The sequence below is a fragment of the Triticum aestivum genome, chromosome 5B (genome assembly GCF_018294505.1).
Source record: "Triticum aestivum cultivar Chinese Spring chromosome 5B, IWGSC CS RefSeq v2.1, whole genome shotgun sequence".
Taxonomy (NCBI): domain Eukaryota; kingdom Viridiplantae; phylum Streptophyta; class Magnoliopsida; order Poales; family Poaceae; genus Triticum; species Triticum aestivum.
In genome coordinates, this window is record NC_057807.1 from 117,494,410 (window position 1) to 117,516,578 (window position 22,169).

The window sequence follows — 22,169 nt, forward strand, 5'->3', positions numbered from 1 at the left end:
CCCCGGTTTCTTGTTATAACCGAGGAGGAGGCTGGCGTCTTGGCATGTGGCCACGTCAGAATTTTGCGCGTACCTGGATACCAGGGGCTTCTTACCAAGGGAGTTGTTCAGCCCGTTTTCATAAAGACCGAATATCTTAGGGAGTGTTTGGCGTCGCGAGTTTGGCCTTATATAAATCAGCTCCAAATCATGTCTTTGGTCAAATGTTGGGTTTGCCCGGCTCCTGTGTTTTGCTGCCTTACGTTCCGCTCTATCAGCTAAGGTGGCACCAGGAGAACTACTGCGATTGTGCCCCGGTTCGGCCAGGCGAGCACCTCAGTAGAGAAAGCCGAAAACTAACTGTCATGATATAGTGTGGGACTGGTCAACCACTCGATGACCCGCCGGAATCTTTAGGATTCCTCCGCATTAACGAAGGGTCGTTTCCCGGCCAGGCACACACGCGCCCCGAAATCGGGTGAGTGCGGTATCCCTAGGGGCTATATAGTAGCCCCACTGTCAAACTCCTATGGCTAAGTGAAAGTGATAAAGCATTATAGTCCGGTTGCCTAGTTCGCTGCGCTATCACCTCCTTAATAGGACCAAGTCGTTGGATCAAGTGTGAAAATGCGCCTTCTGCGAACACCCCCGCAGTATATGCCTGGGGGCTGAAGCCAAAGACTGCCATCTTTCAGGTTATATACACATATACATTAACGGCCGCACATGAGGTATTCTAATTCTTGAAGGCACAAGTATAAAAAGCTTTTATATTCCATCAAAACATTGTTTTACAATAATACATGTTATGCGAACATGGCATCCTTCGAGCACTGCGTATCTATTAAACGAGCGCCCTGCAGAACTTCCTGAAAATAGTGATTGGCAGGAATTCGGCTCTCGTCTGAATCCTGGGATGCAACAACAATGGCCTTGATCTCTGCCCAGTATGTCTTGACACGGGCAAGAGCCATCTGCACACCCTCTATGCATGCTGGCCTCTTCATTGCATTAATATGCGGCACCGCACCAAGGAGCTGTTGCACCAAGCTAAAATAACTCTTCGGCTCAGGCCTTTTCGGTCACAGATGAATCACGACATACTTCATGGCGAGTCCGGATAACCTATTCAGCTCCGCCCATGCGGCCAAACGATCGGTTAATGGAAGTGGGCGCTCTGGATTGTGGAACTGCGACCAAAAAATCTTTTCCACTTCATGTTCCTTTTGATCGCGGAAGTGTTCGGCTGCGTCCGCGTTACTCGCCGCCAAGTCCAGATAAGTATTCACCACGCTCCACTGCCAGTCTAACGGAGCATATTTAGGATCCCCGAACTTCATCCGTAGCATAAAGGGCTTTCCAGCCGTGATATCTCTGGCCTGACGTAGCTCCTCCTTCATAGCTCTCATCGCAGAGCGAGTATCCTTGGCCTCGGTAGTGACCTTCTCTAGGTCCTTCTATGCCACCCAATCTTCTTTTTCGAGAAGCTTGCAGCGGTCGGCAGCATTCTCCAACTTTACAGCCATCTCGGCCATTTCCTTCTTGCTTTGGCAGTGAGCAGCCTGTTCGGCTTTCAACTCTTTAGTCGCCTTTAAGGCAGCCGCATCACTTTTTATGGCCTTCTCCTTGGCTCGGGCAAGTTCAGCCCGAAGGTTCTCCATGACAGCGGCACCATCTGCATCAAGCACACATGTTGTAAGGTACGGGCATCAAGCTCCTCTTACCAGGTGTCTTCGGAGAAATTACATACCTTGTGCCTCGTCCAGCCGCTTGTTGACAAGCGCGATGTCGGCATCCGCCACGTCAAGTTGCCGCTTTAGCTCGACAAATTCATCTGTCCGGTTAGCCACCGGACAATTCGCCACGTACATAGGAAAGGCGACATATTATACCTGGGATTATGATCCTCGGCGCGCCATCATTTTTGACAGCGCATAGATTCTCAGGGGCTACTATCTATACAGGGCGCATCTTATATGTGCGGATCTGTCAAAAGGTACATCATTTCGCGTACCTCAAAACCTATCAGTAAACTCCTGACGGCTTCGTACAACCCGCTCTCCGCGGATGAAATCCTTCCAATCACCGTATCCATCAACACACGGTGTTCTTCTGAGATAGACGCTCGCCCGAGCAGATCCTTCAACTCCTCCAACCATGCACTAGACGGTGCCGGACTTGTCTGATGGCCTTTTTCGAAGGCCGGACATGGAGGGCCTTGGGGATCCATATGACTGCCTTCCGGCCCTGCCGGATTCGGAGAAACCCTCTATGATGACACCTCAGGGTCGCCTTCCTCGCAAGGCGGTATGGCAGGGGGAGGCGTTCCGATCTCCATCATCTCCGGACGAAGATCCCCTGAAGATGAGCTCTACCGAGAAGGGCTACGATCCGAACTACAAGGTAAAACTTCGGTTATCTTCCTCAGAAATAGAACCTGGATGTCTCTCATTTTAAAATCCCCCTCTTTACTTATGGCTCGGTGGAGAACTGACCCCCTTGGGGGCGCAATGCGACCGAGGCACCCCCCGTGCCGGACCCTCTGACGAAGATTTCTTCCCCCGCTTTGAGGCCATGGCCTCCGGGTCTTCAGAGGCAGTCCTCTTCTTCCCCTGGTTAGAGAAATTCTCGATTCCTCCTTTCCTGACAGCCTCCTTTGGGGATGTGATAGCTTCCTTGTTCCCCTCTTCGCCTTCTTCCAAAGGCGCAACCTCCAGCATCTTGGTTAACACGGGATCCGGCGTAGTCTCAGGTAGGGGGCCCAGACACCTGATTAGCTTTGCTTTTGCTATCCACTCATGTTTAAGGGATAGCTCTTTTAAGGGCAATTTTATGATAAATATACGGATAGCGTGTCCGGGTACAGGGCTGCTTACTTGAGTATCCGGGCGATTGCAGCTCAGACCTGCATCCTCGGACGAGTCCAGACACATTGCTCGTGATCCGAAGAACAATTTGTACATCTCCATGGGCGTCGCGCCAAAAAAATGTTGGAGGGCTCGTGGTCCTTCCGGATTAAACTCCCACAGGCGGAGGGGGCGACATTTGCAAGGCAGGATGCGGAGAATCAACATAACCTGCGTCACTACGGCCAGATTGATATCTCTTTCTAGGAGGTCTCGAACGCTGCCCTGCAGCAAGGGCACGTCCTTGGACGGCCCCCAGTTAAGCCCTTTATTGACCCATGACGCTAACTGTGGTGGGGGACCCGAGCAAAAGGCAGGTGGCGCCACCCATTTGGTGCCCCTGGGAGCCGTGATATAAAACCACTCTCGTTGCCATAAGCTGAACTCCTCTTGAAAGAAGCCCTCGGGCCATGGAGCGTCAGCATTCTTGCTTATAACAGCTCCTCCGCACTCTACGTGCTGCCCCTCGATCATCTTCGGCTCTACTTTGAAGGTCTTAAGCCACAATCCGAAGTGAGGAGTAATACGGAGGAAGGCCTCGCACACAACAATAAATGATGAGATATGGAGGATGGACTCTGGAGCTAAGTCGTGAAATTCTAGCCCGTAATAAAACTTGAGCCCCCTCACGAAGGGGTCCGTCGGGAAGCCTAGCCCCCGAAGGAAGTGAGACGCGAACAACACGCTCTCACCAGGCTTGGGAGTGGGAATAACCTGCCCTTGAGCAGGCAGCCTATGCGAGATTTTGCCGGTTAGATACCTGGCATCTCTTAGCGTTAGCACGTCTTCTTCCATAACGGAGGAAGGCATCCACCGGCCATGAAGGTCGGAGCCGGACATCATCGGAGGTCTGAATCGCTTGAATCTGGATCTTTGGGTGTTGGAACTCAAGGTGAGAGGCGTATTTGATTGAGATTGGAAGAAAGGAGTCGAGCCTTGGTCTCTTTATAAAGAGGTTGAATACCAAGACCCCTCCCCGTGACCGTTTGGGACTCGCCATCGATTGAGGAGACATGCCAACAGACACGATTGGGTTACCCACACCCGTATTGGTGAGAATCCCGGAATAAGGGGACACGATCTCTGCTTTCATAAGATGTGCCAAGGAAACGGCCTCGCTAAACATGCTGAGGTGGGACAGTAAAACGATTCGAATAAAGGCTTGGCTGTGGCGTGATGTCACGCTGCGGAATACGTCAGCAGATTAGATTTGTGCGAATATTATTCTCTCTACGGTGGTATGTGGAACTTGTTTTGCAGAGCCGGACACTATCCTTGTGTTCAAAATCTTCTATGAAGTATTCGGAGGAGGAACCCGCCTTGCAATGCCGAAGACAATCTGCGCGCCAGACACATCGTCATTGAAGCCTGTTTCAGGGGCTACTGAGGGAGTCCCGAATTAGGGGGTGTCTGGATGACCGGACTATAACCTTTGGCCGGACTCCTAGACTATGAAGGTACAAGATTGAAGACTTCGTCCCGTGTCCGTATGGGACTTTCCTTGGCGTGGAAGGCAAGCTTGGCGATACGGATATGTAGATCTCCTCCCATTGTAACCGACTCTATGTAACCCTAGCCCTCTCTGGTGTCTATATAAACCGGAGGGTTTTAGTCCGTAGGACGAATAACAATGATACCATAGGCTAGCTTCTAGGGTTTAGCCTCTCTGATCTCGTGTTAGATCTACTCTTGTACTACCCATATCATCAATATTAATCAAGCAGGAGTAGGGTTTTACCTCCATCGAGAGGGCCCGAACCTGGGTAAAAACATCGTGTACCTTGTCTCCTGTTACCATCCGCCTAGACGCACAGTTCGGGACCCCCTACCAGAGATCCGCCAGTTTTGACACCGACACACGTCAACACATGGCACGGCCCAACAGAGGCCCATTCCTGTGAAAAGGCGGCCCGTTTGACTTGGTCAAAAGGTGGTGGGCCGGCCCACAGAAAGCCTGTTAACAGCATGTTTGCATATAGCCCATTTACAGCCCGCTAACCCAGGGCCCGTTACGACCTATCCGAATTAGGCCTAGTAGCGTCATCTGGGCCGTCCAATATGATTCCAGCCTGTTTTAACTTACGGCCCATGTATGGCCCATGACGTCTTTCAGTCCATATGACGCCCTTTGTAACTCTTGGCCCATTATTCCATTGGGCTGTTTCCAGCCCATGTTATCTTTCGGCCTTCTTAGGGCCCATTTATTCTTGGGCTCATTTCCAGCATTCAGTTACTTATGGCCCGTTACTGTCATTTTCTACTTGTGGGCCAAATTCAGCCTATGGTTATAGTCGGCCCGTTTGTGGCCCATTAATACATTGAGCCATTTTCATAGCGTCATCAAATACAGCCGATTAATGACAACCCGTTATGGTCAGCCCATGAACGGGCGATTCCAACTCTAGCCCGTTTACGGCCATAATGCAGTCTGTTATTAGCTCATGTTTGGCCAATCGATCATACGGCCCGTAGAAGGCCCATTGATGATACGACCCGTAGAAGGCCCATTGTGTCTACGGCCCGTAGAAGGCCCATTGTTTCTATGCCCCGTAGAAGGCCCATTGTTTCTACAGCCCGTAGAAGGCCCACTGTTTCTAGGGCCCATAGGAGGACAAGTGTGATAACCCACAAGTATAGGGGATCACAACAGTTTTCAAGGGTAGAGTATTCAACCCAAATTTATTGATTCGACACAAGGGGAGCCAAAGAATATTCTCAAGTATTAGCAGTTGAGTTGTCAATACAATCACACCTGGATAACTTAGTATCTGCAGCAAAGTATTTAATAGCGAAGTAGTATGGAAGTAACGGTAATGGTAACAAGAGTAATAGTAGCAGTTTTGTAGTAATTGTAATAGTAGCAACGGTAAAGTAAATAAGCAAACCACAATATGTGAAAATATCATAGGCATTAGATCAATGATGGATAATTATGCCGGATGCGATTCCTCGTGTAATAATTATAACATAGGGTGACACAGAACTAGCTTCAACTCGTCAATGTAATGTAGGCATGTATTCCGAATATAGTCATACGTGCTTATGGAAAAGAACTTGTGTGACATCTTTTTTCCTACCCTCCCGTGGCAGCGTGGTCCTAATGGAAACTAAAGGTTATTAAGGCCTCCTTTTAATAGAGTACCGGACCAAAGCATTAACGCATAGTGAATACATGAACTCCTCAAACTATGGTCATCACCGAGAAGTATGCCGATTATTGTCACTTCGGGGTTGTCGGATCATAACACATAATAGGTGAATATAGACTTGCAAGATAGGATCAAGAACTCACATATATTCATGGAAACATAATAGGTTCAGATCTGAAATCATGGCACTCAGACTCTAGTGACAAGCATTAAGCATAGCAAAGTCATAGCAACATCAATATTAGAACATAGTGGATACTAGGGAACAAACCCTAACAAAACTAACTTGATTACATGGTAAATCTCATCCAACCCATCACCGTCCAGCAATCCTACGATGGAATTACTCACGCATGGCGGTGAGCATCATGAAATTGGTGATGGAGGATGGTTGATGATGATGACAACGACGAATCCCCCTGTCAGGAGCCCCGAACGGACTCCAGATCAGCCCTCCCTAGAGAGATTAGGGCTTGGTGGCAGCACTGTATCGTAAAATGCGATGAAACTTTCTCTCTGACTTTTTTCTCCGCGAAAGCAAATATATGGAGTTGGAGTTGAGGTCGTGTGACGCCCGGATAATTAAGCTACAGTAATCTCCTGCTAATGATGCCAGGTCATCATTCTTACTGTTACTAATCCTCATTTGATCCAAACCATAATTCTAATTCAATTCAAATTAAAGTCCAAAATTCAAGTTTGTCAAACATGGAAAATAAAATGTTGAAAGTGTGGCAAATATTCCATAACTAATTATGGTGGTGACCCATCACTTTTGTAAAGTGTTTAAATCCCCTATTGTAAATATAACAGTGGCTTAAACAATCATTTAAATGCCTTTCCATTTATGAAAAATTTCAAACAAACTCGAAAGCCTCCCAAACTTTTTGTGGCAGTGCTAGTAAATGCAAGATATTTATCTGGCCAAGTCCCACTTTGTACAAAATACATTTGCTAGCTAAAAGAAAATGCAAAAGGAAAAAGAGATAAGGCCGATTGTCCCCTGGGCCTTAGCCACCTGGGTGGCGCAACCCAGTAGGCCCAACTGGTCCGGCCCATCTCCTCCGGTTGCCTCACTCCTCTCTGTTCCCCCGACCCAAGCCGCTACAGGGGCTCGTCCTTGCCGGACCAGCCTCGCCGGCTCCGCCCCGAGGGGATATGGGCGACGCCTCGGGCTCCCCTCATCTCGTCCCGCCCACTTGCCCCCTCTCGCTCGCCTCTGCGCCTGCCCTCCCCCACATCCACCTCTCCCCTCTCCTCTCGCTCGATCCCGAGCGCGCGCGTCGCCATGGCCGCGCCATAACCACGGCCACCTTCGTCCCCGCATCGCGCCTCCCTATCCATACGCTCCACCGGCGTCGTCTACGTCGCCTACATCAAGCGCCTGGAGCCGGGGAGCACCGGAGCGCCCACATCGCCGTCTTTTTCCTCCTCTGCCTCACCGGACTCCGTCGACTGCTCCAACTCCAACAGGCCTCCCTGAGCATGCTGATGTCCCCCTATAGCCTCACCATGAGCTTCTCCTCCTCCTCTCCCTCTCCTTTCGCTCTCGTGCGCCTCCTAGTTAGCTCGCCCGCCGTCGCCCGAGCGCGTTGCCGCCGACGAGCGCGGCGCCATGACCATAGTCGCCATCACATGGGTCTGAGCGCCGCATCGTGCTCCTAGAGGTCCTAGGGGCCCAACGCGTGCTTCCGCGGCTATCGTCGAGCCCCGTAGCCCGATCCCCGCCAACGCCCGTTCCGGCTGTCGTCGTTGCAGCCCGCCCCAGCCCAAGCTAAGGCCCTAGTTGGATGCGCCACTCCTCCCGCGTCCGAACAAGCCCGTCCACGCTTGAAACGTCCCTGTGTGGCGCATTTGCGGCGAGGTCCCGAGCGCCTCCACCGTGTTTTCGGTCGCCGGCATTTGGCCGCCGGCCACCGCCATCGTGGCATACCTGGGGCCCGCCCCTGGGTCACTGCCAGTGGGCCCCCTGGTCCTAGTTTACCACGTTGACCATGGTCAACTGTGCTAACTGGGCGGCCCCAGCCACCGACATGCAGGCCCCACAACAAAATTAGTTAACTAAAACATTTTGTTAATTAAAACCTAATTGGTTACTAACTTGAGACTGACATGTGGGCCCCCGTAGCTTTAACCATAGTTTAGTTTAATATAAACTCAGTTTTTAACAGAGGCTGACATGTGGGCCCCATTGGTCAGGTTTGACCTGGTCAGTGCGGCTGTTGACTGCTGACGTCATCCTCTAGTCATCCTTATGTCATAACTCCATTTCTGTTAATTTAGATAATTCCATAAAATGTTTTAATCTTTGAAAATTCGTAGAAAATAATCCGTAGCTCGGATGAAAAACTTTTCTACATGAAAGTTGCTCAGAACGACGAGACGAATCCGAATTCACAGTCCGTTCATCTGTCACACGTCCCTAGCATAGCAAACGTTGAACTTTTCCCCTCCGGTTCATCTATCTGAAAGACGTTCGGAACCGGGAAAACTTTCCCGGATGTTTCCCCCTTTGCCAATATCACCTAGCACCGCGTTAGAACATGTCTAGCTTTGCCTGTTGTCATGTTATGCTCTTGCTTGCTATGTATTTACTGTTTTCTCCCCCCTCTTCTCTCTGGTAGACCCCGAGACTGCTGCTGATGTCCCTGTGATCGACTATGTCACCGACGACCCTCCTTCTTGTCTGAGCTTCCAGGCAAGGCCCCCCTTTGATCATCCTGATATCGCCCATTCCATTCTCTCATGCTTGCATTAGATTCTTCTATTGTTATTGTTTGCTCCTATTCTGATGCATAGCCTGCTTTTGTAACCTGCTCATTGTACCTTACTTTCTTATCCTAAACTGCTTTGTATAGGTTGGTTAGTGATCCATCAGTGACCCCCTACCTTGTCCTTGTTGCCCCTGCTTCATCTTCGACGACTCGATCAACATGATCGATGACCTGAGCCTGACACCTCACATCACATCACGCCCCTTTAGTTGCTCCACTCTGTAGAGCGACTGTCGAGTGTCGAGGGTGATCCCTCATAACGCACTCCTGATGATAATTATGTAGTGTAGCTATTCGGTCATGGTCAACGGGGGCGGTTCCTCTTTCACCATTCCCGATACGGCTCTGTCATTCAACACCTCAAGTGTGAACCTCAAGGGTGGATCCTCTTACGTTCACCTTGATGATTACATCGAGTGGAATCCTTCGTGGGTTATTCCTCGGGTTTTCCCCTTGATGTATGGACACACGGTTGCCTTGACTTTACTTGAGACCATTGCTAAAGTCGGGTCGGCCCTGAGGGGTACCCGCGAGTTGATGTGAAAGTTGGGCGGGCCCGTTGAGCACCCGCGAGTTTTCTACGTGGCACGACCGGGCAGTCTGCGCCCTTGCCGTAAGTCCATGAGACGGGGCGACGGGGTCACATTATCGTGGGTCTCTGCTCGTCTCTGCGAGCCCCCAATACACTAACAGGTTTGGGTATTTGTTCTGAGTTGGCCTCTGGCCTTTACGCACCAACCAGCACGCGAGAATAGTTATGGGCCTTGGCGTCGTGGTATCAGCCGAAGCTTTGTCAGACGTCCAATTCAGCAGTGCAGCACGGCTGGGCCGACACCATCCTGTAGTGGTGGAGCCTGGACCCGCCCTTTACGCAATGACCCGGAGTGCAACGGGCGATGAGCCTAGACCCTGGAGTGCTTAGGAGGTAGACCAGTGGGGACGTCTCTACTGAGCCTAGGTAGGGTTGCGACATGTTGATCTTCCGAGGTCGGGCATTGACCCCAGAAAGTTGTGTCCGGCCAGAGTGATCGAACGTGTTGGGTAACGTGGTGCACCCCTTCAGGGAAGATATATATTCGAATACCGTGTCCATGGTAATGGACATTCAGACTTGTATCCGGATCTTATATAACTAGAAATGGATACTTGAGATATGTGGCCCTGGGATTGCTTTCTCGTAGGGAGTCGAGGAAGGATCTCTGGGCATTGATACTAGAACATGTTTGATAATTATAAACTGGTATTATTTACTCTTCTACATGATGCAAGATGCTTGGAGCTGCTTGAAGATGCTATTCTTCGATAGGCTAGGCCTTCCCCCTCTATTCTGGCATTCTGCAGTTTAGTCCACATATACAAACCTTCCATTTGATACCAGTGCATCCTTAGTATAGATCTGATGCTTGTGAGTACTTTGGATGAGTACTCATGGTTGCTTTGTTACCCCTCCCCCCTTCTTTCTTCTTTCCGGTTGATGCAACCAGATGGTGGATCCCTGGAGCCAGATGCCACCGCCGATGGATGCTACTGCGTGAAGACCGTCAACGTCCAGGAGTAGTTAGGAGGTCCCAGGCAGGAGGCCCTGCCTCTTCGATCGTGTTGCTTTTGTGCTAGCCTTCTTAAGGCAGCCTTGTTTAACTTACGTCTGTAGTCACATCCACCGATACAAACCTTCCATTTGATACCAGTGCATACTTAGTATAGATCTGATGCTTGTGAGTACTTTGAATCAGTACTCACGGTTGCTTTGTTACCCCTTTCCCCCCTTCTTTCTTCTTTCCGGTTGATGCAACCAGATGGTGGATCCCTGGAGCTAGATGCCACCGCCGATGGATGCTACTGCGTGAAGACCGTCGACGTCCAGGAGTAGTTAGGAGGTCCCAGGCAGGAGGCCTTGCCTCTTCGATCGTGTTGCTTTTGTGCTGGCCTTCTTAAGGCAGTGTTGTTTAACTTACGTCTGTAGTCAGATATTGTTGCTTCCACTGACTCTTGTGTATTGAGTTATGTATCCGAGCCCTCGAGGCCTGTGGCTTGTAATATAAATCTTGTATTATTTTGATTTGTGTCTAGAGTTGTGTTGTGATATCTTCTCGTGAGTCCTTGATCTTGATCATACACATTTGCGTGTATGATTAGTGTACCATTGAATCAGGGGCGTCACAAGTTGGTATCAGACCCGACTACCTGTAGGATCCCCCTTTCCAACTCCTTGGCTGAAGTTGAGTCTAGTGTTTGAAAAGTTGTTTTACTAACATGGTTGTGTGGCTTACGGGCCCACGTCGACCTTGGGTGGTATTAGGATCTTTTATACCTTGTCTATACTCTGGGAATCTGATTTCTCATCTATTTGGGTTAAATGATTTTGCTAACTCTAACTCTAGGTTCTCATAATTACTTCCTCCCGGAGAGCCCCTCACTCCAGATGATTGCTTGGTGCATCAAAGGATTCCGAAGCTACTCTCCGATGTTCTCCCAAGACTTTCGTGCTCGTCGCTTTTGCAATTCACTACCTCTGATATATCCTCACGGATAACTCCATACACTTGTCGTTCATACAATCATTTCTCATTGATCTTGTTATTACAACATACCCAAAAATTCTCTCTATTGTTCCGATATTACCTTGTGCCTACTACCTTGTAATTCTTTGCCACCTGCATACCCCTACGGTAATTCCTCATGCTTATCGAGGATTTGTTCATTCCTAGTTGGTCAAGTGATTCACCAGATACTTTGGAATACTATTCGATCTTTAGATAATCCTCTCCATCTATTGCTCTGCAAATACTTATCTGCTTGCATTATGGTCACTTCCATATGTCTAGCAATACTCATTAACATCCTTTGTCATCGTAATTTCGAGCATTTGATTCGTTTTGTTTCTGAATGCTCGCGATCATCAGTCCTATTTAAAATTCTTCCCTTCATTCAGACCTCACTCCAGACATGAGCTAGTGTTCGACAAATCAAACCTTGATTGATAATCGATCTATGTGTATTCTACTTACTTGTCTTTGACCAGAGCCTCTACATCTGATCCCCCATTTTCGAAATATTCCTTTGCATTTGAGCTTTGAATTAGTCTGTTGTTTCTATAACCTGACCTCCTTGCATTCTTTCTTCTTCTAGTTGTGTACCGATACTCAGATCAGATCCCTTGAGAACCACTAGATCCTTTGTGGGGTTCTATCCGACAACATCCTTCATATACAATAACCTTGTGAGCTTTTCCTCGGATACATAATGCCTTTGGTAAATCGTATCTTCTGCTTCCTCAAACATTCTCTACTCCGAGCTTGAGTTATTTACTCGTGAAGTTTGAACCTACAACTTCGTCGAAGACGAGAAGTAAATGGAAGGGTATGCATTGATGAAGTGGGAGTCGACCTTGAACCTTTGTGTTCATGCCCATGGACCCTTTGTGGAACTTACCATGGAAGCTTCTTGTAATAATGATCCCCTGGTGATGAGTTCATAATGTATCTATGCTTGGTCCTTGGCAAGCGTGGTTCCGACCATGACTGTTATCCTTCGATTGCTTTTCTCGGATGAGTTAAAGTCCTTGTCTTGTTCAGATCATTTCAACTATCAAGCCTCTACTTTGATCTACCTTCGAGTGTTACCCTCTGGTATCTCGAGAATATCACGGAACTACATAACTTCTTATGAGTTTTTCATCAGCTATTATTCTCCCCGATTCAAATTTTCCACAGGTTCTGAGTTGTTAGGCACTCGAGAACACCGATAACTGATTCAAGCCTCCATTGCGTTGTTTAACCTTTCTTGTAACCTAACATATCTGAGCAGTGATAATTCCCTGCTTATGCAAACACCATGGTGTACAAACTCTGTCAGTAAGACCTTGTTACTATTGTTGATGACATTCCGGTAGCCACCGATGGACGAGAACTTTGCCTATTGGTCCGCCTCGTCTTAACGAGCAGGAAAATGGTTCTCTTTGTTCCTCGCCGTACCAACGTTGTTGCCAACATAACTGACAAGTTGTCCTCTGATCGGCCTTTCTATCATGACCGTCCAGTTGTTAGCACCCTTCCCGCTTTTAACCCACATGGTGGGCCCATAACCCACAGTTCCACATGATCGAAACCTGACTCTCCTATACATACCAGTTTTCCAAAATTGTTCCTTGCGCTTGGCGATGTATGTAAATCACGAGCCACCTGCCTAGTGATCCATTCTGGTATCTGAAGCAATACTTATTCACATTGCTCTGAACCCCTTTCACCCTCTGTTTTAGGAAACGAACGATTGCCTACACGCTTGAAACTTTTTATTGCACCTTCTTACCTTGCTCTCGATGACTTTCTTGAATTTCAACTCGAGAGATGCCTCTATGCCTCGTTCACTGAGATAGACCCCAAGTACCTATCTTGAATTGAGCTCCGTCCTTCTCGAGCCTTTCCCCCTTACTTCACCCCTTAAATCTCGGGACGAGATTTCTTGTAGTGGAGGAGAATTGTGACGCCCAAATAATTAAGCTACAGTAATCTCGTGCTAATGATGTCAGGTCATTATTCTTACTGTTACTAATCCTCATTTGATGCGAAGCATAATTCAAATTCAATCTAAATTAAATTCCAAAATTCAAGTTTGTCAAACATGCAAAATAAAATGTAGAAAGTGTGGAAAATATTCCATAACTAATTATGGTGGTGACCCAACACTTTTGTAAAGTGTTTAAATCCCCTATTGTGAATATAACATTGGCTTAAACAATCATTTAAATGCCTTTCCATTTATGAAAATTTTCAAACAAACTTGAAAGCCTCCCAAACTTTTTGTGGCAGTGCTAGTAAGTGCAAGGTATTTATCTTGCGAAGTCCCACATTGTACAAAATACATTTGCTAGCCAAAACGAAATGCAAACGAAAAAAGAGATAAGGCCCACTGTCCCCTGGGCCTTAGCCACCTGGGTGGCGCAACCCAGCAGGCCCAACTGGTCCAGCTCATCTCCTCCGGTCGCCTCCCTCCTCTCTGTTCCCCCGACCCGAGCTGCTACAAGGGCTCGTCCCCGCCGGACCAGCCTCGCCAGCGCTGCCTCGAGGGGATAAGGACGACGCCTGGGGCTCCCCTCATGTCGTCCCGCCCACTTGCCCCCTCTCGCTCGCCTCTGCGCCTCCCCTCCCCCAGATCCACCTCTTCCCTCTCCTCTCGCTCGATCCCGAGCGCGCCCGTCGCCATGGCCGTGCCATAACCACGGCCACCTTCGTCCCCGCATGGCGCCTCCCTATCCATACGCTCTGCAGGCGTCGTCTATGTCGCCTACATCAAGCGCCTGGAGCTGGGGAGCACCAGAGCACCCACATCGCCGTCTTCTTCCTCCTCTACCTCGCCAGCATCCGTCGACTGCTCTAACTCTAGCAGGCCTCCCCGAGCACGTTGTCGTCCCCCTACAGCCTCGTCGTGAGCTTCTCCTCCTCCCCCCTCTCATTTCGCTCTCGTGCGCCTCCTAGCTAGCTCGTCGACCATCGCCCGAGCGTGTTGCCGCCGACGAGCGCGGCGCCGTAACCATAGTCACCATCACATGCGGCCGAGCGCCACATCGGGCTCCAGGGGGTCCCAGGTGCCCAACGCGCGCTCTGCTGCTCTCGCTGAGCCCCGTAGCCCGATCCCTGCCAACGCCCGTTCCGCCCTTCTGCCCCGCTCAACGCCGTCGTCGTTGCAGCCCGCCCCAACCTGAGCTAAGGCCGCAGTTGGATGTGCCGCTCCTCCCGCGTCCGAACGAGCCCGGCCACGCTCGAAACGGCCCTCTGTGGCGCGTTTCCCGCGAGGTCCCGAGTGCCTCCGCCGTGTTTTCGGTCGCCGGTGTTCACCCGCCGGCCATTGCCGTCGTGGCATACCTGGCGTCCGCCCCTGGGTCACTGCTACTGGGCCCCCTGGACCTAGTTGGCCACGTTGACCATGGTCAACTATGCTGACTGGGCGGCCCCAGCCACTCACATGCAGGCCCCACAACAAAATTAGTTAATTAAAACATTTTGTTAATTAAAACCTAATTGGTTACTAACTTGAGACTGACATGTGTGGCCCCCATAGCTTTAACCACACTTTATTTTAATATAAACTTTGTTTTTAACAGAGGCTGACATGTGGGCCCCACTCGTCAGGTTTGACCTGGTCAGTGTGACTGTTGACTGCTGACGTCATCCTCTAGTCATGCTGACATCATAATTCCATTTATGTTAATTTAGATAATTCCATAAAATGTTTTAATCTTTGAAAATTCATAGAAAATAATCCGTAGCTCAGATGAAACACTTTTCTACATGAAAGTTGGTCAAAACAACGCGACGAATCTGAATACGCAGTCCGTTCATCTGTCACACGTCCCTAGCATAGCAAACGTTGAAATTTTCCCCTCCGCTTCATTTGTCTGATAGACGTCCGGAATCGGGAAAACTTTCCTGGATGTTTCCCCCTTTGCCAGTATCACCTAGCACCGCGTTAGAACACATCTAGCTTTGCCTGTTGTCATGTTATGCTCTTGCTTGTTATGTATTTACTGTTTTCTCCCCCCCCCCTCTTCTCTCTGGTAGACCCCGAGACCACTGCTGATGTCCCTGTGATCGACTACATCACCGACGACCCTCCTTCTTGTTTGAGCTTTCAGGCAAGCCCCCCTTTTAATCATCCTGATATCGCACATTCCATTCTCTCATGCTTGCATTAGATTTTGCTATTGTTATTGTTTGCTCCTATTCTGATGCATAGCCTGCTTTTGTAACCTGCTGATTGTACCTTACATGCTTATCCTAAACTGCTTAGTATGGGTTGGTTAGTGATCCATCAATGACCCCCCACCTTGTCCTTGTTGCCCCTGCTTCATCTTCGATGACTCGATCAACGTGATCGATGACCAGAGCCTGGCACCTCACATCACATCACGCCCCTTTAGTTGCTCGACTCTAGAGAGCTACTATCGAGTGCCGAGGGTGATCCCTCATAACGCACTCTAGATGATAATTCTATAATGTAGCTATTCGGTCATGGTCAATGAGGGTGGTTCCTCTTTCACCACTCCCGATACGGCTCTGTCGTGCAACACCTCAAGTGTGAACCTGAGGGCGGATCCTCTTACGTTCACCTTGATGATTACATCGAGTGGAATCCTCCGGGGGTGATTCCTCAGGTTTTCCCCTTGATGTTTGGACACACGGTTACCTTGACTTTACTTGTGACCATTGTTGAAGTCTGGTCGGCCCTGAGCGGTACCCGCGAGTTGATGTGAAAGTCGGGCGGGCCCGTTGAGCACCCGCGAGTTTTCTACGTGGCACGGCCGGGCAGTCTGGGCCCTTGCCATAAGTCCATGAGACGGGGCGACGGGGTCACATTATCATGAGTCTATGCTCGTCTCAAAGAGCCCCCAATGCACTAACAGGTTTGGGTATTTGTTCTGATTTGGCCTATAGGCTTTACGCACCAACCACCACACGAGAATAGTTATGGGCCTCGGCGTCGTGGTATCAGCTGAAGCTTTGTCAGACGTCCATTTCAGCACTGCGGCACAGCTGGGCTGGCACCATCCTGTAGTGGTGGAGCCTAGACCCGCCCTGTATGCAATGACCCGGAGTGCAACGGGCGATGGGCCCAGACCCCGGAGTGCATAGGAGGTAGACCGGCGGGGACCTCTCTGTTGAGCCTAGGTAGGTCCGCGACGTGTTGATATTCTGAGGCCGGGCATTGACCCCAGAAAGGTGTGTCCGGCCAGAGTGATCGAGCGTGTTTGGTAGCGTGGTGCACCCCTGCAGGGAAGATATATATATATTCAAATACCATGCCCACGGTAATGGATGTCCAGACTTGTATCTGGATCTTATTTAACTAGAAATGGATACTTGAGATATGTGATGGATATGTGGCCCTGGGATTGCTTTCTCGTAGGGAGTCGAGGAAGATATCTGGGCGTTGATACTACAACATGTTTGATAATTATAAACTGCTATTATTTACTCTTCTACATGCTGCAAGATGCTTGGAGCTGCTTGAAGATGCTAGTCTTTCATAGGTGATGTCTACTACACAACCTTCTTCTTGCAGACGTTGTTGGGCCTGCAAGTGCACAGGTATGTAGGACAGTAGCAAATTTCCCTCAAGTGGATGACCTAAGGTTTATCAATCCATAGGAGGCGTAGGATGAAGATGGTCTCTCTCAAACAACCCTGCAATCAAATAACAAAGAGTCTCTTGTGTCCCCAACACACCCAATACAATGGTAAATTGTATAGGTGCACTAGTTCGGCGAAGAGATGAAGATACAAGTGCAAAATAGATGGTAGATAAAGGTTTTTGTAATCTGAAATAATAAAAACAGCAAGGTAGCTAGCAATAAAAGTGAGCGTAAACGGTATTGCAATGATAGGAAACAAGGCCTAGGGTTCATACTTTCACTAGTGCAAGTTCTCTCAACAATAATAACATAGATAGATCATATAACAAGCCCTCAACATGCATCAAAGAGTCACTCCAAAGCCACTAATAGCAGAGAACAAACGTAGAGATTATGGTAGGGTACGAAACCACCTCAAAGCTATTCTTTCGGATCGATCTATAAAAGAGTTCGTACTAGAATAACACCTTAAGACACAAATCAACCAAAACCCTAATGTCACCTAGATACTCCATTGTCACCTCAAGTATTCGTGGGCATGATTATACGATATGCGTCATACAATCTTAGATTCATCCAACCAACATAAAAGTACTTCAAAGAGTGCCCCAAAGTTTCTACCAGAGAGTCAAGAACATGTGCCAACCCCTATGCATAGGTTCATGGGAGGAACACGCAAGTTGGTCACCAAAACATACATCAAGAGGCACATGATATCCCATTGTCACCACAGATAAACACGGCAAGACATACATCAATATTCTCATAAAGACTCAATCCGATAAGATAACTTCAAAGGGGAAACTCAATTCATCAGAAGAGAGTAGAGGGGGAGAAACATCATAAGATCTAACTACAATAGGAAAGCTCGGGATACATCAAGATCGTGCCATAGAGGGAACACGAGAGAGAACACGAGAGAGAGAGAGATCAAACACATAGCTACTGGTACATACCGTCAGCCCCGAGGGTGAACTACTCCCTCCTCGTCATGGATAGCGGTGGGATGATGAAGATGGCCACCGGTGATGGGATCCCCCTCCGACAGGGTGCCGGAACAGGGTCCCGATTGGGTTTTGGTGGCTACAGAGGCTTGCGGCGGCGGAACTCCCGATCTAGGCTCTGTTCTGGAAGTTTTAAGGTACAAGAGTATATATGGGTGCAGGGGGTACGTCGGAGGAGCTACGGGGGCCCGACGAGGCAGGGGGGCGCGCCCAGGGGGGCACCCTCGTGGGAAGCCCATATCTCCACTGACGTGCACTCCAAGTTCCCTGGGTTGCTTTCCTTCCAAAAATAACTTCTCCAGTTGATTTCGTTCCTTTTTTACTCCGTCTGATATTCCTTTTCCTCGAAACACTGAAATAGGCATAAAACAGCAAATCTGGGCTGGGCCTCCGGTTAATAGGTTAGTCCCAAAAATAATATAAAAGTGGATAATAAAGCCCAATATTGCCTAAAACAGTAGATAAAGTAGCATGGAGCAGTCAAAAATTACAGATACATTGGAGACGTATCAAACATCCCCAAGCTTAATTCCTGCTCGTCCACGAGTAGGTAAATGATAAAAAAAGAATTTTTGATGCGGAGTGATACTTTGGCATAATTTCAATGTAAGTCTTCTTAATTGTGGCATGAATATTTAGATCCGAAATATTCAAGACAAAAAGTTCTTATTGACATAAAAGTAATAATACTTCAAGCATACTAATCAAAGCAATCATGTCTTCTCAAAATAGCATGGCAAAAGAAAGTTCATCCCTACAAAATCATATAGTTAGGCTATGCTTCATTTTCGTCACACAAAGATATTCCCAACTTCTATACCCCCGATGACAAGCCAATCAATTGTTTCATACTTAAATAATCTCAAACTTTTTCAACCTTCACGCAATACATGAGCGTGAGCCATGGATATAGCACTATGGGTGGAATATAATATGATGATGGGGATTGTGTGGAGAAGACAAAAAGGATAAGATAGTCTCACATCAACTAGGCGTATCAACGGGCTATGGAGATGCCCATCAATAGATATCAATGTGGGTGAGTAGGGATTGCCATGCAACGGATGCACTAGAGCTATAAGTATGTGAAAGCTCAACAAAAGAAACTATGTGGGTGTGCATCCAACTTGCTTGCTCACGAAGACCTAGGGCACTTTTGAGGAAGCCCATCATTGGAATATACAAGCCAAGTTCTATAATGAAGAATTCCCACTAGTATATGAAAGTGACAACATATGAGACTCTCTTATTATGAAGTTCATGGTGCTACTTTGAAGCACAAGTGTGGTAAAAGGATAGTAACATTGTCCATTCTCTCTTTTTCTCTCGTTTTTTATTTGCGCCTTTTCTCTTTTTTTATGCCCACTCTTTTTTTCGTCCGGAGTCTCATCCCGACTTATGGGGGAATCATAGTCTCCATCATCCTTTCCTCACTGGGACAATGCTCTAATAATGATGATCATCACACTTTTATTTTTCTTACAACTCAACAATTACAACTCGATACTTAGAACAAAATATGACTCTATATGAATGCCTCCGGCGGTGTACCAGGATATGCAATGAATCAAGAGCGACATGTATGAAAATTATGAAGGTGGCCTTGCCACAAATACAATGTCAACTACAAGTTCATGCAAAAAGCAATATGACAAAAGTAATGTATGTCATTTGAACGAAGTGGTGGAAAGTTGCATGGCAATATATCTCGGAATGGCTATGGAAATGCCATGATAGGTAGGTATGGTGGCTGTTTTGAGGAAGGTATATGGTGGGTGTATGGTACCGGCGAAAGTTGTGCGGCACAAGAGAGGCTAGCAATAATGGAAGGGTGAAAGGGTGCGTATAATCCATGGACTCAACATTAATCAAAAGAACTCATGCACTTGTTGCAAAAATTTAGAAGTCATCAAAAATCAAGTACTACGCACATGCTCCTAGGGGGATAGATTGGTAGGAAAAGACCATCGCTCGTCCCCGACCGCCACTCATAAGGGTGGACAAGCCAGGTACACTTCATGTTTCAAATTTGTTACACAACTTTAACCATACGTGCATGCTACGGGACTTGAAAACTTCAACACAAGCATTCTTTAAATTCACAATCACCCAACTAGCATGACTTTGATATTATCACCTCCATATCTCAAAACAATTATCAAGCATCAAACTTATCTTAGTATTCAACACACTCATAAGAAAGTTTCACATATCTTGAATACCAAGTATATTAATATTAAGAAAATTACCATGCTATTAACGACTCTCAAAATAATCGAAGTGAAGCATGAGAGTTCAATAGTTTCTTTAAAACAAATCCACCACCGTGCTCTAAAAGATATAAGTGAAGCACTAGAGCAAAAATTATCAAGCTCAAAAGATATAAGTGAAGCACATAGAGTATTCTAGCAAATTCCAATTTTTGTATGGCTCTCTCTCATTAAAGGATTTCAGATCTTGATACTTCATTCAAACAGCAAGCAAAGCTAAATAAAACTACAATGCAAGGATAGCACAACTCATGTGAAGAAGCAAAAACTTAGGCTCAACCGATACTAACCGATAGTTGTTGAAGAGGAAAGGTGGGATGCCTACCGGGGCATCCCAAAGCTTAGATGCTTGAGAATTCTTGAAATATTATCTTGGGGTGCCTTGGGCATCCCCAAGCTTGAACTTTTGTGTCTCCTTAATTCCTCTCATATCATGGTTTCTCTTTTTATCAAAAGCTTCATTCACAACAAACTCAACAAGAACTCATGAGATAGGTTAGTATAAACCAATGTAAAACCTTATCATTTTCTACTTTAACAAATCACTTAAATAATTATTCAACATTGAATACTAAATTCCTCTGCATATTTAATACTCCTATCCTGAAATAGAATCATTAAACAAGCAAACGTACGCAAACAATGCAAACATAACAGCAATCTGCCAAAACAGTACAGTCTGTAAAGAATGCAAGAGTATCAATACTTCCCTGAATCCAAAAATTATGAACTAAAATTCCTACTATAATAAATTTATCAGACCTTAATATGCAAAAAGATTCAATGTTATACCATTTGCTGACTTTTCTAGGGAATTTTTGCAACAGCGGTAAACTTTCTGTTTTCAAACAGCAACATGTATACTAGCAAAATAAGCATGGCAAAGGCTATCCTTGAATTTTTATTGAAACTGAAGATGCAAAACATTATTATAACTAACAGAAAGCAAAAACTAACAAGATAAAATGACGCTCCAAGCAAAACACATATCATGTGGTGAATAAAAATATAGCTCCAAGTAAAGTTACCGATGAACGAAGACAAAAGAGGGGATGCCTTCCGGGGCATCCCCAAGCTTAGGCTCTTGGTTGTCCTTGAATATTACCTTGGGGTGCCTTGGGCATCCCCAAGCTTAGGCTCTTGCCACTCCTTATTCCATAGTCCATCGAATCTTTACCCAAAACTTGAAAACTTCAACCACACAAAACTCAAAACAAAACTCGTAAGCTCCGTTAGTATAGAAAAATAAAACCACCACTTAGGTACTGTAATGAACTCATTCTAAATTCATATTGGTGTAAAACCTACTGTATTCTAACTTCTCTATGGTTCATACCACTTAATACTAGCCATAGATACATCAAAATAAGCAAACAACACAATGAAAACAAGATCTGTCAATAACAGAATAGTCTGTAGTAATCTGTATCAAACGTATACCTATGGAACCCCAAAAATTATTAAATAAATTTCTGAACCTGAATAATTTGTCTATTAATCATCTCCAAAACGAATCAACCTAAAATCACTCTCCAGTAAAAAATGGCAGCCATTATTGTGAGCGCCAAAGTTTCTGTTTTCTACAGCAAGATCATATAAACTTCACCCAAGTCTTCTCAAAGGTTCTACTTGGCACTTTATTGAAACAAAAGCTATAAATCATGATTACTACAGTAGCATAATCATGTGGACACACAAAACAGTAAGGATAAATATTGGGTTGTCTCCCAACAAGCGCTTTTCTTTAATGCCTTTCTAGCTAGGCATGATGATGACAATCATGCTCACATAAAAGATAAGGATTGAAACATAACGGGAGCATCATGAAGCATATGACTAGCACATTTAAGCCTAACCCTCTTCCTATGCATAGGGATTTTGTGAGAAAACAACTTATGGGAACAATAATCAACTAGCATAGGAAGGTAAAACAAGCCTAACTTTAAGATTTTGAGCACA